General features: G+C 37.7%; 1 pseudogene; it reads right to left on the bottom strand.

Annotated features, from left to right (window-relative positions):
- Positions 1-7,649: 7,649 nt before the first annotated feature.
- On the bottom strand, positions 7,650-17,741 carry LOC127645413 (uncharacterized; annotated as a pseudogene).
- Positions 17,742-18,555: the final 814 nt, after the last annotated feature.

Raw genomic sequence — 18,555 nt, 5'->3', positions numbered from 1 at the left:
AAACTGAGTCTTCTTTTCTAATGCCTAAATGAGGTTGGAGAACACATGGCAAGGGATCTGAGACAGAATCTCTCCAGAGCCTTCAAATTCCGGGGTCCAAGCTGTTGGACTCTCCTCTTCAGTTCACCCTACAGGTTTTCTATGGGGTTCAGGTCAGGGGACTTGGATGGCCATGACAGAACCTTGATTTGGTGGTCAGTGAACCATTTTTGTGTTGATTATGTGTGTTTTGGATCATTGTCCTGCAGGAAGATCCAATCACGGCCCATTTTAAGCTTTCTGGCAGAGGCAGTCAGGTTTTGATTTGGTATCTGTTGGTATTTGAGTCCATGTCATGTATCCAAACAAGATGTCCAGGACCTCTGCCAGATAAACAGCACCACAACATTAAAGATTCAGCACCATATTTAACCATGGGCATGAGGTTCTTTTTCATATGTCTACCTCTCTAATATAAGTATATTTACTTTATTTCTTTTATACTTATATTTCTATTCACTTTTTATTGATTTTTTTTTATTTTTTATTATTATCTCTGTCTTGTGCACTGGAAGCTTCTATCAACAAGAAAAATTCCTTGTATGTGGAAGCATACTTGGCAATAAAGCTCATTCTGATTCTGATTCTGTTGTTGAATGAGAGTAGAGTCTTTTTTACTTGAAACACTCCCAAACAACTTGTAATGATGTAGGTGGCGTCTGATTGTAATTTTGGAGATTTTCTGACTCCAAGACCCAAGTAATTTCTTCAATTCTCCAACTGTGATCTATGGATATTTTCTGGCCACTCAAACCATGCATTGAGACAATATGGATAGACACGTCCTCTTCCAAGCTGATTCTTAACAGTTGACTGCAATTTCTTAATTATTGCCTTGGAGGAAATGGGCATTTTCAATGATTTAGCTATTTTCTTATAGCCACTTCCCATTTTGTGAAGCTCAACAACCTTTTGCTGCACATCATAACTAAATTCTTTGGTCTTATCCATTGTAATGGATGACTAAGGCTGTGTCTCATTCGAAGGCAGCGTGCTAGGTAGGTTCTTTTAAAGGAGGACACTCAATATACTGCAGCCTTCAAACAAGCCTTGTTTAAGCGAGACGGCCTTCGTAGGACAAATGGAAATGGAACATAACATGGTTGCTATGACAGCACGCCACTCTTTAACAAGCGCTAGTGCTTTGAGTGAGAAGGGAACAAATATCACTCTGAAAGGGAATGCATGATGTACATTTTAGGAGAGTTATAATGATGTAAAGAGAAAAGAAAATAGATTTTACAGGTGTACTTTTAGTCTAATGCTTTATTTTAATTATATATTAATATAATTATACTTAAGGATAAATAATAAAGATACATTTTCACAGCCTTCTTTATTAATATTTACCAAGGGTGCCAATATTAGTGGAGGGCACTGTACCTTTAAGATATCTTTGTAAATTATCTCTTTTATGATTGGCCAACCTTAGAATAAGTGGTGTTAATATTTGGATTGACAGCTAAATACTTTTGAGTCGATTTTACAAATGATTCACTACACTATTCAATTTGATTTTATTCCATTCGGTATTTTGTTACATTTATTTTTCTGATTTTTAAAATACCCGTTATTTGTTTTTTGATGTGTTATTCCTCGTTAAGACACATTGATGTCAGTCTATATGAAAAAAAATGTCTACATAGAACACCAAACTCTTTTCTCAAAAGAGCAAGGAAAATGCTGTTTTCCTCATAACTCTTCTCTTGTCTTTCTGTTTCTTCTCTTACATTTTGTCACCCTCATGCACATGGAGCATTGATGCTGTGTTTGAAAGATGTATGTGTCTCACAAAAATAAACACGGGACCTGTTACAAGCTTCTTGCTCCATCTCCATAACAACATTCAGGCTTCTAAAATGAAGCCATCATCACACAAAAGGAAAAAAGAACATTGACGGCAAGAGAAAATTACACCACTCGCCTGCTCCATTCAGTATAATAACTCCATATCGGACTCTGTCAGGAGAATCATGCATACATATGGTGTGTTCTGGTTATTAAAAGGACACAGCAAAGATGGAATCATGCAAGTCTTGATTGTGATGTATTGGACAATATCAATGTATTGAACATCTGAAATTATCATTATTTCAAAGACATACATTAGAAATGGCCATGGCTGGGATTGAGTTCAGGTTCCGTTTTACAACTGAGGTTGTTTTTCATAAATCAATGAAGTGAACATATGGTTAACAGTTTCACATTCTTAGATTTCCTTTGTGTTTCAAACAAATATAAACTCCATCCATTGTATCTTATGCATGCCATTTCACTTCTGCAAGATTTCCCAACTATTAGATCTTGTCCTGGCAAACACTCTCACTGCAATATTGTGCTGCAGCTGGCAAGATGGCACTGGTCTGTTTCTCTTTCTGTCACAGGGATCTATACTTCCATCTGTTAGTGATGAGACTTAGACTCAGTGCATTACCAGCTTACATATATCTGATCAGTAATGTTATTCACAATGCAAAAAATCAACAGAAGCCTTGGTCATTTTGAGAAATAAATTATGATCTCTTTTTCACCCCCTTTCTCACAGATTTGTTTCTCACCACCGAACCGAATGGATTTGTGACCTGGATCGGTAAGGTAGACTACAGCATTTGTTACAGTCCTTTTATCTTTAACTCTGTGTATTAACATTACATTTAATTTGGCTGCACTCTTGGATGTTGTACTGATGAGGTGGAACACTGTATTCCCATTTTGTGTTTCTAACCAACTAATACTTGTTCATGATCTGTTTATCTCAGTCAGATGAATCCCTGTATTTTTACACTAATAATTATTTTTATTTTTTTTGGATTAGCCTTAGTAATTTTTAATGAATTGCATTAATATACAGAAATCAGAAGAATGTATTACTGGAGTCACGTGATGCTATGCGAGGGTTGATTGATTAGTGGTGAGCTCTGCTTAAACTTAGCAACAATTATCATTATAAGCAATATTAGAGAACTACTAATACTAAGTCAAGTCAATTTTATTTGTATAGTGCCTTTCACAACACACATCGTTTCAAAGCAGCTTTACAGAATATCAGCATTAACAGACGATAAAACTGTAATGTCTATAAAGTCGATTAATCATCATTGTGTAATTTAGATAAAATACGATTTTTAATAGTGTTTAAAAATAATTAAATGATAATTGTATTAATAACCCCAGTGAGCAAGCTGTAGGCGACTGTGGCAAGGAACACAAAACTCCATAAGATGTATATTAATGGAGAAAAATAACCTTGGGAGAAACCAGACTCACTGTGGGGGCCAGTTCCCCTCTGGCTACCATTTAAATGTCTTAAACAGATCAAAGATAATTTAGGAAGAGTCATTATTGTTTTGGCTGAAATAATGGGGCAAAATCTTATTTTGGCTAATATTCAACGCAATCAACGCTGATGTTCAGAACTTTTGATACTCTTGATGTAAAGTTACAAGCAGCCTTCATGATATGGTTTTGGGTGGAGACTTCAATCTTTTAATGGATCTGGTCCTTGATCATAGTGAAGTCACTTATTCCATTTGCCACTGACTGCTCAAATATTTTAGTTTCAGATCATGCTTTGGTGTGTTTAAAGATGTTGCCGCATATAGAAAAATAAATCATATAGATGGCGCTTTAAAACAACCCTTCTACAGGGCCCAGGATTTTAACAAATGTTAAAGACAGAAACTATTTAGCTCTCAGTGTCCTCTATGGGCATGGTATGAGGCACTTAAGGCAGGTCTTAGGGGCAGATCGTACAATATGCCTCATTCATTAAAAAGATCAAAGCACAACAATTCATAGAATTGGAAAAGAGTATTAAAAGTGCTGAAACAGAGCTGAAGCGCCAATGGTCTTAAGGAGTTGACTCAGCTAAAGTATAGGTACAATACTATTTTGTCACAGAAGGTAGAGTTTTGGTTATTCAGGGCAAGACAGAAGCAGGGAAACAGCTTGCCAGATACATAAAACAGAGTTTTTCCTCCACCATTCCTTCAGTGAAGTTTTCTGGAGTCAATATATTTTCTTTGCTACAGATATTAACAAGCCTTTAAAGAATAATTTTTCGATCTTTATAGCACACCATCTATGTCTACCGATAAGGATATTAGCAACTTTGTAGAGCCATAAGAGCTCCTTCAATTGACGAGTGATCAAAAATACTTTCTTGACTAAGATATTACTTTAGAGGAGCTCGTTGAGGTAATTAAAGCCTTGCCAACATGTAAGGCACCGGGGCCAGATGGTTTTGCCACAGAATTTTTCAGCTCTTATGTCACAGAACTGGCTCCACTTATGTTAGAAGTTTACACAGAGTCATTAAAGAAATATGAACTACCGCCAACCATCACACAAGCCCTGGTCTGTCTCATTGTTAAAAAAAGATAAAGACCCAAATTAATGTAAAATTATCATAGAATTTCAATGATCTTGTTAGATGTAAAATTACTGTCTAAAATTCTGGCTAATCAATAAACTAAAAGGCAGATTAATTAAATCTATTATGCATATAGATCAATTGGGGATTGTTCTTGGGTGTAGTTCTTCTGATAATATTAGATGTTTTATAAATATTATGTGGTCAGTAGCAAATGATCAGACCCCAATCGCTGCCATCTCACTTAACGCAGATATGGCATTTGATAAGCTGGAATGGGATCTTTTTAAGATTTTGAAAATGTATGGATTGGAAAAAACTTATTTGGTGGATTAAGTTACTTTATAAACAACCATTAGTGGCAGTGCAAACTAATGGATTAATTTGAGATTTCTTTTCTCTTTTTCTCTTGTTAGGGGAACCCGGCAAGGCTGTCCACTGTCCCCTTTATTGTTCTGTCTTGCCCTGGAAACATTAGCAGCCACAATAAGAAAAGAGCATTAATTGCATGGCATTGTAGCAGAGGTGTGGTGCATAAACTTCTACTTTACGTTAATTTTGACCCGTTAAAGAAAATGTTCTCATGTGATGTGGATAGGTGGGCTTCACTAAATTTGTCTGTGGCAAGGAAGGTCAATGTTATAAAAATGTATTGTATCCCCAAATTCAATTATCTACTACAGTCTCTCACTCTAGATGTTTTAAAGAACCTGATAAAATGTCTAAGTCTTTTATTTGGAATGGTAAACAACCATTTTGCATTTCAGTAAGTTGCATAGACCAATTGACAAAGGAGGTTTAGGTCTCCCCAAAATGTTGTTTTATTACTATGCTTTCAATATTAGACACCTGGGCCATTGGTCTCTTCCACCAGAGAGCCCCTCCCTGGTACTACATTGAACAAGCAGTCCTTGTCCCAATCTCACCATTGCAAAGTCTTTCAATTAAACTGCCCAGAGAAGTAAAACTACAACCAATAACAATGTTCCCAAAGACAAATTGGAAGGATATTTGGCATTTAACCCTCTACAGTGCACAATATAGTTAAAAGATTCAAGAATCTGATCAAATCTCGGTGCATAAAGGGCAAGACGAAAACCACTTTTAAATATGCGTGATCTCTGATCCCTCAGACGTTACTGTGTTAAAAAACTTAATTTATTTGTAATGGATATCATGAACATGGGCTTCGGATAACGTTAGTAAACCTTTGTTAGTCCACAGATTCAAGTTAAGACTTAACTATGCAAAGCTCCAATTGAAATTGTCTCCAATTGAGAATGTGTGGTGCATTATTAAGCACACCATCCAACAAAGAAGACCCCATACAGTTGTGAAACTAAAGACCTACATAATGGAAAGTGCGTCCAGTGCAACGCACTTTATTTCCTGGCATCGAATGCGCTTTATTCCCGCTCTGCACGCGTTGCCTCTCTCCCTGCTGTAGACATGAGGCACCGCATAAAGCTTAATTTACTGTACGTACGAGTTGCAGGTGCGGTTATTTTAACAACAGTAGCGGAGACACCACTACAGATACTGGCATCTTTCGCTTAAACACACTGTAGAAAACTAAAATTAAGCAAAATAAAACTATCTTCATCTTTCTGATATGTGATTCAGATGGTTCAGCTAAGCCAAGTTTATGTCAGAACAAGTTAACATGTCCCCTTTAAACTATACATTTTTTTTTTTTCAGTCTAGATTTAGCTTTATTAATCAGCATGTTATGAGCTTTTCATAATAAACAGAGATTTTTGTTCTAATTTTGGGAAAATTAACCAGAGATGTCATCATGGCATGATGGCAAGGAAAGCCTATTTATACTTCAATTAAGCAAACAGCTATTTAATGCTTCACTGTTGTTTTGTAAAAAAAAAATAATAATAATTTTATCTTTTGGTAGAAAAGATCTCTCAGACCCCACTACATAAGCTGTCTCTGAGCCCCCAATTTCCTCATCCCTGCCCAGTTTTGAAGAGACTATTTTGACTGTTTAGGAACTTTAATTGAGCACCCCTGCCATAAAAAATATTGTTCTTTAATTTGTCCACAACAAATAGGTTTCAAAGAAACCTCCTGAGGGTAAACCAACCAATAGATGGGTTTGATTAATCTGTCTTAACAAACACAGCTAAAAAGGATTTTCATATGAGGCACAGTTGCAATGTAAAACTTTTACAGATAAATACACATAATTCTACAATCCCCTTTGATCATTTTTGATCACATAAAGTCATTGTATAAAGTATCAATTTGTCATACTTGAGTAAATCTTAAGTAACCTTCATGGAAACACTCAAGTAAAAGTTAAAAGTAGCTCAGGAGAAAATTACTTAAGTAAAAGTATTAAAGTAACTGATATTAAATTTACTTAAGTATCAAAAGTAATTGTAAATTGCATAAATTATGAAACATTTCATTAAACCCATTTTTTTGATTGCAACTTATTTGATTGTTGGTGCTCATCATGTACACACCCTCATGCCATCCCAAATATGTTTGACTTTCTTTCTTCTGCAGAACACACAAAGATTTTAAGAATAATATTGCAGCTTTATAGGTCAATTCAATGCAAGTGAATGGTGGCCAGATATTTTAAGCTACAAAAAGCACATTAAGGCAGGATTACTAGGAGTAGGAGGTTTCTGCAATGCTCTCTCCAAAGGTCCCTTCAGTTTCCGTCCAAGAGCTGGTGTGAAACCTGTGCTTTCATGGAAAGTGTTATTAATTGCAAACTGAATTCTGGCCACCATCGATCCCATTGGCAATGCTGATCTCCCATGTAAGAAGCAATCATTGTCTTTAGGTTACAATTGATTCGTCCCGTCATATTCGTTTGGGGATGGTAAGCTGTAGTCAACTTTTTTAATACTCCCCACTGTTTGCAGACTACGGAAAGTAGTTGTGAGGTGAACTGAGCCCCACGATTTGACACTACATAGGCAGAGGTGCCCCATCGAGTAAAGATTTCCTCTACTAGGATCCTGGCTATTTGGGGAGTTTTCGCCACTCTCAAAGGAAATAACTCCACCCACTTGGAACAGTAGTCAACAATAACTAAGAGATGTTCATTTTGTTTGACACTCTTAGGAAATGGACCCATCAGATCAATTCCAAGCATGTGCAGAGGTTCAACTACTGGTGTGGATTGTAGATATCCAGATAACTTGGTTAACACTGGCTTATACTTTTGACAATCTTTACAATACTTCCACACATCAGCTCACACAGTAGACTAATAGGCCATGTCCAGAAGTCGAAGTGTTTTCAATCTTCCTAGATGTGCACTTAAAGGATTATCGTGTCCATACTGCAAGAACTCTTTATGAAAACCCACCGGGATTACAAGCTGTAGTTTTTGCCCCTTATTTCCATCAAGTACGCTACGAATTAGTACTCCATTCTGCATGACATAATACAATCTTGCAAGATCCTGAGTGGTTTGGGAATCTACCTTCTTACACAGCTCCTGGTTTTCCAGTTCATTTTGTTGTGCTGTAGCTATTTTATCAAGGTCTATAGGTAAGTCGGCTGGGAAAGCAGTGGACTTGGTAGCTTTGACTACACCCAGCATCTCTGACGAGACCGTGTGTTCTAGGTTTCGGAACAACACATTTGGTAAGACAATACACAAACTTTTCTATACTTAACTGTGAATTGAAAACCTTGTAGATGTATAGTCCACCAGGTGAGAAGAGAGTTTGGTTTAGGATGTTGAAAAACCCATGTGACTGTCTTATGATCAGTGACCACTTCAAAAGTTATCACTTCCAAATATTGTCTCCATTTTCAACAGCCCACACAACAGCCAAACACTCCTTTTCCAAAACAGAATAAGCTCTTTCTGCTCCTCTTAGCAGCATAGAAGCGTAAGCTACCACATGTTCCTCTCCTTCTATTCCCTGTGTTAGTACAGCTCCCAAACCAATAACACTAGCATCAGTCTGCACTTTGAATGGCTTATTGAAATCTGGAGGAGTTAGCACTGGTGCTTTTCCTCTTAAATCTCTGAGTATGTGTTCCATCAGTCTTTGGAATGAAACAGCAGAGTTTTCTAATCCAGAAGGGAGACGTAAGAATTCAAATAGCCCTGAGGACATCACAAATGCGGTTTTATGTATACTATCTGCTTCCATCTCCATTTGCCAATAACCACTTTTAAGATCTAGGGTGGTAAATAAAGCAGCTCAGTGTAATGACTCTAAAATATCAGGAATTTGTGGCATGGAGTATGCATCAAAGTGTGTCTTCATATTCAGTCCACCATCAGAGCCACCATCTTTTTTGGAAACTATTACCACAGGAGAAGCCCAAGGAGATACTGAAGGACGTATGATCTAACAACTCTTTGTTTTCAGTTTCAATAAACTGCTGCTTATCTCTAGAAACTTTATAGGCTCTTTTTTTCATGGTAATGATGCAATGTTTTACCAGGTTGCTATGACCAATGTCTTGTGTAGAAACGGTAGGCCAGTTTAACAAAACATTTTAGAGCTTCATTTTGATCTTTGGTTGAGTGTCAGCTTTTTGAATATGTTGCTGCATAATCTGAAAGGTGTCAGCTGTAACGGAAAGAGTGGGTACAGCAAGATAAAAATGCACAGTAGCGCAGACATCTTTGCTCAGAAAAGGAAAAGAAAAATCTTTTCTAGTTTCTATAGCAGAAGGCAAGGTGTTCTGAGCTATTTGGAAGTCCAACACAATTCCTGTCATAAGTAGAAAATCCATGCCTAAAATAATTGGCACAGTCAAATTAATATCTCTCAAAATGAACATTGTCAAATCTACTGGTATCCTTGAATTTCACCTTGCCATTTTACCTTTCCCAGAGCTGTCTGCTTCTGTCCATTGGCCAACATGAAAGACTGTACTTGACACTGCTTGTAAGGTTCTGTTTTACACAACTGTCTCCAACAGGATTCATGGATAAGGGAAAATGTGCTTCCTGTATCCACCATGGCAGTGAAATACCTCTCTCGAATAACAATATGAATAACAACTGTTTTAATGTCTGGTCATGCTGAATTTTGAGTGGCGTGCATGATTCTGTTATTTGCTATGGGAGGTTTTTGTTGAGGTTCACGAGAGGCTTGTGGATTCTTTCATTGTTCTTCCACATTCAAATGACTCCAATATCTTTTTGACTCATCAAAATCTCATTCTATCTGTGTGCCAATTCACCCATATCTTTCACAGTCTCTCATCAGACTCGCCAGTGCATTACAATTCCGTAGTATAGCTTGTACCTCTTTCAGTCATCTGAAATGCACAAAGCACGGTAATGAAAGGCAAAGTCTCTGATAGTTTCCTTAACTCCATTTCCTTACTAATAATTTTCTTGCAGCCACTTCTTCATAATCTTCACTCAGAAATGAAAGCAAGAAAATGTCCTTAAACTGCTTCCAATTTCTGACCATCCTTCTTTCAGCCAACCACCAATCTTTAGCTGTTCCTTTCAAAACAGTGGTTAAAGCAGCCAGTATCTCATGGTCAGAAAGAGGACGAACAGCAAAATACGCTTCACATCTTTCAAGGAACACCACTGACTCTTCATCTTGAATGTTGCTAAAATCAGGAAAGTCCATTTTTACAGGAGGATTGTATTGTATTGAAGAATCAGCTACAGTTATGTGACTGGTGGGCTGCACATAATCAGTTTGATTTCATTTACTTGAGTGGATGAGGCTTAATTTAAATGTGGTTGGTTGTGATTAGACATTGTTGTTGTAAGAGATATACAGGTGAAACTCAAAAAATTAGAATATCGTGCAAAAGTTCATTAATTTCAGTAATTCAACTTAAAAGGTGAAACTAATATATTATATAGACTCATTACAAGCAAAGTAAGATATTTCAAGCCTTTATTTGATATAATTTTGATGATTATGGCTTACAGCTTATGAAAACCCCAAATTCAGAATCTCAGAAAATTAGAATATTGTGAAAAGGTTCAGTATTGTAGGCTCAAAGTGTCACACTCTAACCAGCTAATTAATCCAAAACACCTGCAAAGGGTTCCTGAGCCTTTAAATGGTCTCTCAGTCTGGTTCAGTTGAATTCACAATCATGGGGAAGACTGCTGACCCGACAGTTGTGCAGAAAACCATCATTGACACCCTCCACAAGGAGGGAAAGCCTCAAAAGGTAATTGCAAAAGAAGTTGGATGTTCTCAAAGTGCTGTATCAAAGCACATTAATAGAAAGTTAAGCGGAAGGGGGAAAAGTGTGGAAGAAAAAGGTGCACAAGCAGCAGGGATGACCGTAGCCTGGAGAGGATTGTCAGGAAAAGGCCATTCAAATGTGTGGGGGAGCTTCACAATGAGTGGACTGAGGCTGGAGTTACTGCATCAAGAGCCACCACACACAGATGGGTCCTGGACATGGGCTTCAAATGTCAAACGTCTTACCTGGGCTAAAGAAAAAAAGAACTGGTCTGTTGCTCAGTGGTCCAAAGTCCTCTTTTCTGATGAGAGCAAATTTAGCATCTCATTTGGAAACCAAGGTCCCAGAGTCTGGAGGAAGAATGGAGAGGCACACAATCCAAGATGCTTGAAGTCCAGTGTGAAATTTCCACAGTCTGTGTTGGTTTGGGGAGCCATGCCATCGGCTGGTGTTGGTCCACTGTGCTTTATTAAGTCCAGAGTCAACGCAGCCGTCTACCGGGACATTTTAGAGCACTTCATGCTTCCTTCAGCAGACAAGCTTTATGGAGATGCTGACTTCATTTTCCAGCAGGACTTGGCACCTGCCCACACTGCCAAAAGTACCAAAACCTGGTTCAATGACCATGGTTTTACTGTACTTGATTGGCCAGCAAACTCGCCTGACCTGAACCCCATAGAGAATCTATGGGGCATTGCCAAGAGGAAGATGAGAGACATGAGACCAAACAATGCAGAAGAGCTGAAGGCCGCTATTGAAGCATCTTGGTCTTCCGTAACACCTCAGCAGTGCCACAGGCTGATAGCATCCATGCCACACCGCATTGAGGCATTAATTAATGCAAAAGGGGCCCAAACCAAGTACTGAGTACATATGCATGATTATACTTTTCAGAGGGCCGACATTTCTGTATTTAAAATCCTTTTTTTTATTGATTTCATGTAATATTCTAATTTCCTGAGATTCTGAATTTGGGGTTTTCATAAGCTGTAAGCCATAATCATAAAAATTATATCAAATAAAGGCTTGAAATATCTTACTTTGCTTGTAATGAGTCTATATAATATATTAGTTTCACCTTTTAAGTTGAATTCTGAAATTAATGAACTTTTGCACGATATTCTAATTTTACGAGTTTCACCTGTACATTTGATATACATGGTAAATTTGGATGTCTCTTCTTTTTAAACAGTCTACCATTGATCTTCCTAAATCTTGTATTGCGAGTTCAAAAGTTTTCATAACTCTGTCACATACATGTTCAACCAAATAAGGCAATCTCTTTTCAGTGACTTTACAGGTGAAACTCGAAAAATTAGAATATCGTGCAAAAGTTCATTAATTCAACTTAAAAAGGTGAAACTAATATTATATAGACTCATTACAAGCAAAGTAAGATATTTCAAGCCTTTATTTGATATAATTTTTATGATTATGGCTTACAGCTTATGAAAACCCCAAATTCAGAATTTCAGAAAATTAGAATATTACATGAAATCAATAAAAAAAAAAAGGATTTTAAATACAGAAATGTCAGCCCTCTGAAAAGTATAATCATGCATATGTACTCAGTACTTGGTTTGGGCCCCTTTTGCATTAATTACTGCCTCAATGCGGCGTGGCATGGATGCTATCAGCCTGTGGCACTGCTGAGGTGTTATGGAAGACCAAGATGCTTCAATAGCGGCCTTCAGCTCTTCTGCATTGTTTGGTCTCATGTCTCATCTTTCTCTTGGCAATGCCCCATAGATTCTCTATGGGGTTCAGGTCAGGCGAGTTTGCTGGCCAGTCAAGCACAGTAATACCATGGTCATTGAACCAGGTTTTGGTACTTTTGGCAGTGTGGGCAGGTGCCAAGTCCTGCTGGAAAATGAAGTCAGCATCTCCATAAAGCTTGTCTGCTGAATGAAGCATGAAGTGCTCTAAAATGTCCCGGTAGATGGCTGCGTTGACTCTGGACTTAATAAAGCACAGTGGACCAACACCAGCCGATGACATGGCTCCCCAAACCAACACAAACTGTGGAAACTTCACACTGGACTTCAAGCATCTTGGATTGTGTGCCTCTCCATTCTTCCTCCAGACTCTGGGACCTTGGTTTCCAAATGAGATGCTAAATTTGCTCGCATCAGAAAAGAGGACTTTGGACCACTGAGCAACAAACCAGTTCTTTTTTTCTTTAGCCCAGGTAAGACGCTTCTAACGTTGTTTGTTTTTCAGGAGCGGCTTGACAAGAGGAATACGACATTTGAAGCCTCAGTCCACTCCTTGTGAAGCTCCCCCACACATTTGAATGGCCTTTTCCTGACAATCCTCTCCAGGCTACGGTCATCCCTGCTGCTTGTGCACCTTTTTCTTCCACACTTTTCCCCCTTCTGCTTAACTTTCTATTAATGTGCTTTGATACAGCACTTTGAGAACATCCAACTTCTTTTGCAATTACCTTTTGAGGCTTTCCCTCCTTGTGGAGGGTGTCAATGATGGTTTTCTGCACAACTGTCGGGTCAGCAGTCTTCCCCATGATTGTGAATTCAACTGAACCAGACTGAGAGACCATTTAAAGGCTCAGGAACCCTTTGCAGGTGTTTTGGATTAATTAGCTGGTTAGAGTGTGACACTTTGAGCCTACAATACTGAACCTTTTCACAATATTCTAATTTTCTGAGATTCTGAATTTGGGGTTTTCATAAGCTGTAAGCCATAATCATCAAAATTATATCAAATAAAGGCTTGAAATATCTTACTTTGCTTGTAATGAGTCTATATAATATATTAGTTTCACCTTTTAAGTTGAATTACTGAAATTAATGAACTTTTGCACGATATTCTAATTTTTCGAGTTTCACCTATACATGTCTTCATGAGAAACACATTCACTCACCTTCTGATAGCAGTCCTCAAACCGGCCTTCAAGTGATATTCTTTCAACCAGCTGTGCATCTTTATGTATAACAGATAGAATGGGCTGGCATAGTTCCCCTTCATCTTCAGGTAGGGGAGGCAGTGGTAAAGTAAAATTAGGCAGACTCTCACCTGTGTACTCTTCCTCATCTTCCTCAGAATCTACGTACAAATCACTGAATGTATTGATCATTTCCCTGTTTGGTTTTCTGTGAGCAATGAAGGGATTCAATATAAAATCCAAGCTAGGTACAGCCCCATCCTCAACCAGAGCTTTATGGCTTGTCATACTGAATAACGACTCATAACACAGTAAAATGTCAGTGAATAAATTAAATTAGTCAGGTCCCTGATTGGGTACCAATTTGTAACAGTTCCTAGTTTTTATAACCAGACCACAAGCCACAAAATCTATATTAGGGAGGGAACCACTGGGTAATATGAAACTGAAAGGCTTACAAACCAAAAAAATCAGTTGGACAAAAGATATATGTAAGAGGTATGTATAATTCAGAATTTATTTTTTTTACATAAATTCATGAGGTGAATTTCAAAACACCATAAATATATACAATAACCAGAGTCAATGAATGGCCAAATAAAAAACAGATGAGATGGAAGTTTCAAATATACCAGAGAAAATAATCATAGCTCATTGAAATGAGTAAAAAAATGTCTTATCTGGATTAGTTCAAAATAGAGGTAACTGAAGGTCACAAGGTAGTATGTCTTCAAAGGGTCCCTTGTTTAAATAACTCTTCTTTTGAGAAACACCCTCTTTGGTATTAGTAAAAACAAAAAAAGAGTCCTTATTGATTGAGCATAAATCACCACAATTCCCAATCTGGACTCTAAGAGTGGCATGCAAACACCATGCACCATGCTGTTAGCACCAAACACATTTCACTTCTTCTATTACTCCCTTGATTATATACTGGATTCAACAGAGTAATAATCCCCCTAGTGTCAGGAAGTATCATTATATATATATAAAAAAAAAAAATGCTGTGAAAGGCCAAGACTGTTACACGCTAGTTACCACATACTGTAGCAAAAATATGCTACAAAGCAAATATAACACTTTAGCAACCACCAGAAAACTAGTTTTGCTTAGGCAAATTTCATTCACATCTTTGTAAAATATCAAAATAACAATTTATGGACATTTTCATGAGCTCTGGTAATTATTAATTCACATCATACCATGTAATCGCATATTATTGACTTTTATATGAACAGGTCTCCTGGAAAGTCTTCATTATTTCACAGCTTTCATAATGTTTAAGCCTAAACATATCAAAATAATTAGTCAAAAATAAATAAATAACTTACACGATCAGTTTCTTGTCTTCAGATGACAGAACATGCAATCTGGCGCACACTTCACTTGTGATTTTGATTCAGATTCGGGATTCGTAAAACGAATGAAAGATTCGACTCTTTTGATTCTTTTAACAAATCAGCATGCATTTTAACACATACAGTTGCTATTATTTTGCTGTTTTCTGTAAAAGTATCAATTTTCGAAATAAATTTTTATACACAATAAAGTAGACCATTTTAAAACTGTAATTAAGTACAGTAACTAAGTATTTGTACTTCATTACTATACACCTCTGCATAAAATAAAAATAAATATTTCACAAATAATGTATACAGCATGCTGTACAAAGGTGTCTTTACTTAAGATTTCTGAATAAAAGTTCAAGAACAATTGTTGTATTCCATTGAAAGAATGCTTGGGTCCTCTGGAAATTTTTGTTTTGATGTTGTGATCATGTGGAATTGGTGTACATGTTTGTGTTCTGTTGATGTTGCATTCTGCTGTAGTATGCAGGTTGAGTCCTTCAGGAAATGTTCTTTTCAAGTTATGATAATGTGTAATTGGCGGGTGCGGTTATGGTCCATAGATGTCAGTGTAGATTTAAGATTTTCATGAGCATCCTCTGGAACACTGGGATGCTTGCAATGACACACAAGAGAAAGGGGGAAATGTATCTTCCCAAAGAAAATAGATTTATCCAAAACAACTGCCCTCAAAAATGTCTTTCCCTCAAAACTGTCCCTAATTTTGCCAGGGCATTAGAGTGTGTAACTGTGTTGGTTTCTTCTACCTCCTCATCCTCAGGTGACAAGCTAGAGCCTAAAAACTCTAGTCCTCTCATATCTGGACTCTGATAAACACTACTGCTATCTATCCCTCATCTCTAGGCAGATTAGTTAACTCACAATGGCTGACGTATATCAACTCATCTGTTTCCTGTACCTTAATTACTGCATCAGTTACCAAAAGAACCTAAAGTGGAACTTCCCATTTGGATTCTAATGGTTTTTGAAGGATTACACACTGTTCGGGCACTATACTATGACCCCTCTCTGAAGGTGGCTCACATATATTCCAAACGTGCTTCTCTGCACCCTGTACTGCCAGACTGAATGATTCACAATTGTGGACCAGGCTGTCAGATGTTAGATGAACACCTGCTTTGTGGAAGTCTGTGGTTCCAAGTGAAGATATGGGCTGGCCTGTGACATTTGTTGAAGGGCTTAGTCCAGTGTCATTTAGGTTATCCTTGCTGCATCGATTGTTATCATGTGGATTTGCTGCATCTTCTGTTAATGACAACATTTGCTCTTTGGATGCTTCATTTTGTGTCTGTTCACTCATTTCTGTGTTCAACATTGATCTTGTTCAAGTTTTCTTAATGCTGCTTTATTTTTACCCCTCTCCTTTACAGCTTGTTTAGCAGCATCATCTACCTGGGCATCACCTTTTTAATTGTTCTGCTGTCAGCCATTGAAACCTCTTATCCAGGTCATCCTAATCAAGTGTGTCCTGCTCGCCGCAATACCTGCAACTGCCATGTTGGGACTTTGCTTTAGAGCATCTCTGATGTTCCTTCTTTTCATGCTCAGTGTCCATGATCTTCAGAGCTCTGAGTTTGGTATCCTGTGCTCTTTCAATCTTTGCTGAACATTCAACAATCTGAATGAAAGCTGTTCCAACACTATCCCCGTCATCATAGCAGATTTTAACAGCTCCAGAGATTTCAAGTTTCAGTCCATTTACAAATGCAGTTTTAAGAGGCATACTAATATATCTGTCAAGATCTACATTTTCATTCAAACCAACATGTTCCAGCCAAGTCTGTCTGAAGCGTTCCTCATACTCGGCAACACTTTAATCTGTCTTCTTCATACATTAGGTGATTTTTGCCCAATTAGCTTCCCATCCCACCTCAATATTTTCTTGAGACTCACCTATCCTGGTTTCAACATTTTCTGTTAGTCTTCTTTGGTCAATGTCTCTTAAGTTGACATTAAGAATCATTGTCCCATCTAATGGGTGTAGTGTGTATATTTTCTGCAAATGCTGAAGAACTCGCCAAACCTTGCATGGCTGTTTATACACATCTGGTAATTCTTTTAACCTCTTGTCAACTTGCTCTGGTGTAGCTGGCTGGTATGTTCTATATGGGACACATTTCTTGACCACTTTTGTCACAGTGTGAGTTTGTCTTTCACCATTTTTCTCATACACTTCCTCTTTGTCAACCTCAACTTCAGTCCTTTTGTTTTTGACAATGACAGGAGTCTAACCTTTGTGATTTTAGTATGCTTACAGACAGGTAGTTCAGCATCACTGTTGTCTGGGCTGTCTGAAGCACTGGTTTCACCATTGTTTCCTGGCATCTCTCTAAGCAGATAATGCTGCTGTTGATCCCCAGTGCCTCTAAGCTTTTTCAATGGGTAGACTTCTTTGCTTTGCTGCTAGATGCTTTGGTAGAGGTATTTTGATTCCAGTTGTTTGGAAAACAGAATTAACAACTTGTCATTCTCATGTACCAGTCCTTCTTTTGCCTTCTTTTCAATCTGCAATTGTTCAGCAACTGCTCAAACTTTTGCCTTCTCTGCTTTGATCTCACTCTGCAATCTACAATCTATAACACTTCTGCAGATGGTGTTGAATTTGTCTCAGTAAAATCACAGGCCATCCATCTTTCTTGGTGTTTGTCTTTAAATGCTATCTTTCCATAAGCCTTTTAATATCAGGCAAGGCCCATAACCTAATCTCTGTGTGCTTGATGCGGTATTTCTGGTAGATGTCATCATGGCACTTCCTTATTCCCAGCCTTTTGCACAAACATTCATTCAGATTGTCCATCATCTGATCAATGGTCACATTTGGAGATTCAGTTCCATGCCTTTCTGTTGTTGGCCTCCATCCTGAACAGTAACCATTGTTTTGCATAGACTCCACCATAGCAACACAGGAGATGTGCTCTCACAGGCGTGTAAACTGAACAGAAAAGTGTTAGGGCTCTTTAAGGTTATTCAGATGTAAATTCACAGCTATTTATTTGACTGATTAAACATACATACACAGACACGTCAAACATACATTTCCAAAATACAAAAATGTACAATATGTCCAGTGTACTCTTATTTTCAAACAGGTCAAGATGTTATTCTCATTTTATAGGTTTAGCCTTTGCTTATTCTTATTTAGTTCTAACTCAGCAGTTAAGAAAACAAATGAACCACATTTAGGCTATTGTGCTTATTTTCTCACTTGTGAGAAATCACACTTATAATTTCTTTCTGAATCCTAGTTCAGAAGGCTAAATAACTTGTTTCAGACTCTTTCAATATCTCTTAGCGGAAAGTATGTTAACTTTAAGTTGTAAAATTTTTGGCTCTATGGCAGCTTTTTCTAACTGTTATTAATTCTAAATTTACATTTTACAAACATGACAGCACAGCCCATTGTTTGGGCAGCCCGGCCACATCAACGCAGCCGGAAAAGGGGAAGGAGAGCCGGTGTTCTTGTCAGACAAAGACGTCGTGCAAATCAACAGCCGCTACCCGGAAAATGTTCAGTCTCTGGACATCAAGTTTTGAGAGCTGATAGTACGTATATCTTTCCAATGAGAGATGAGGGACTGCTACATTATCTGCCTTACAGAAACTTAGAAGTCTGCTGAGATTCCACACTCAGCCATTGAACATGTGGGGTTATCCGTGCACCAAGTGAACAGAGTGAAAAACCTCTCAGTTAAAAGCAGAGGTGGTGGTGT

Source organism: Xyrauchen texanus, chromosome 1, assembly GCF_025860055.1.
Source record: "Xyrauchen texanus isolate HMW12.3.18 chromosome 1, RBS_HiC_50CHRs, whole genome shotgun sequence".
Classification (NCBI taxonomy): domain Eukaryota; kingdom Metazoa; phylum Chordata; class Actinopteri; order Cypriniformes; family Catostomidae; genus Xyrauchen; species Xyrauchen texanus.
This window is presented reverse-complemented; position numbering and strand designations above follow the sequence as displayed.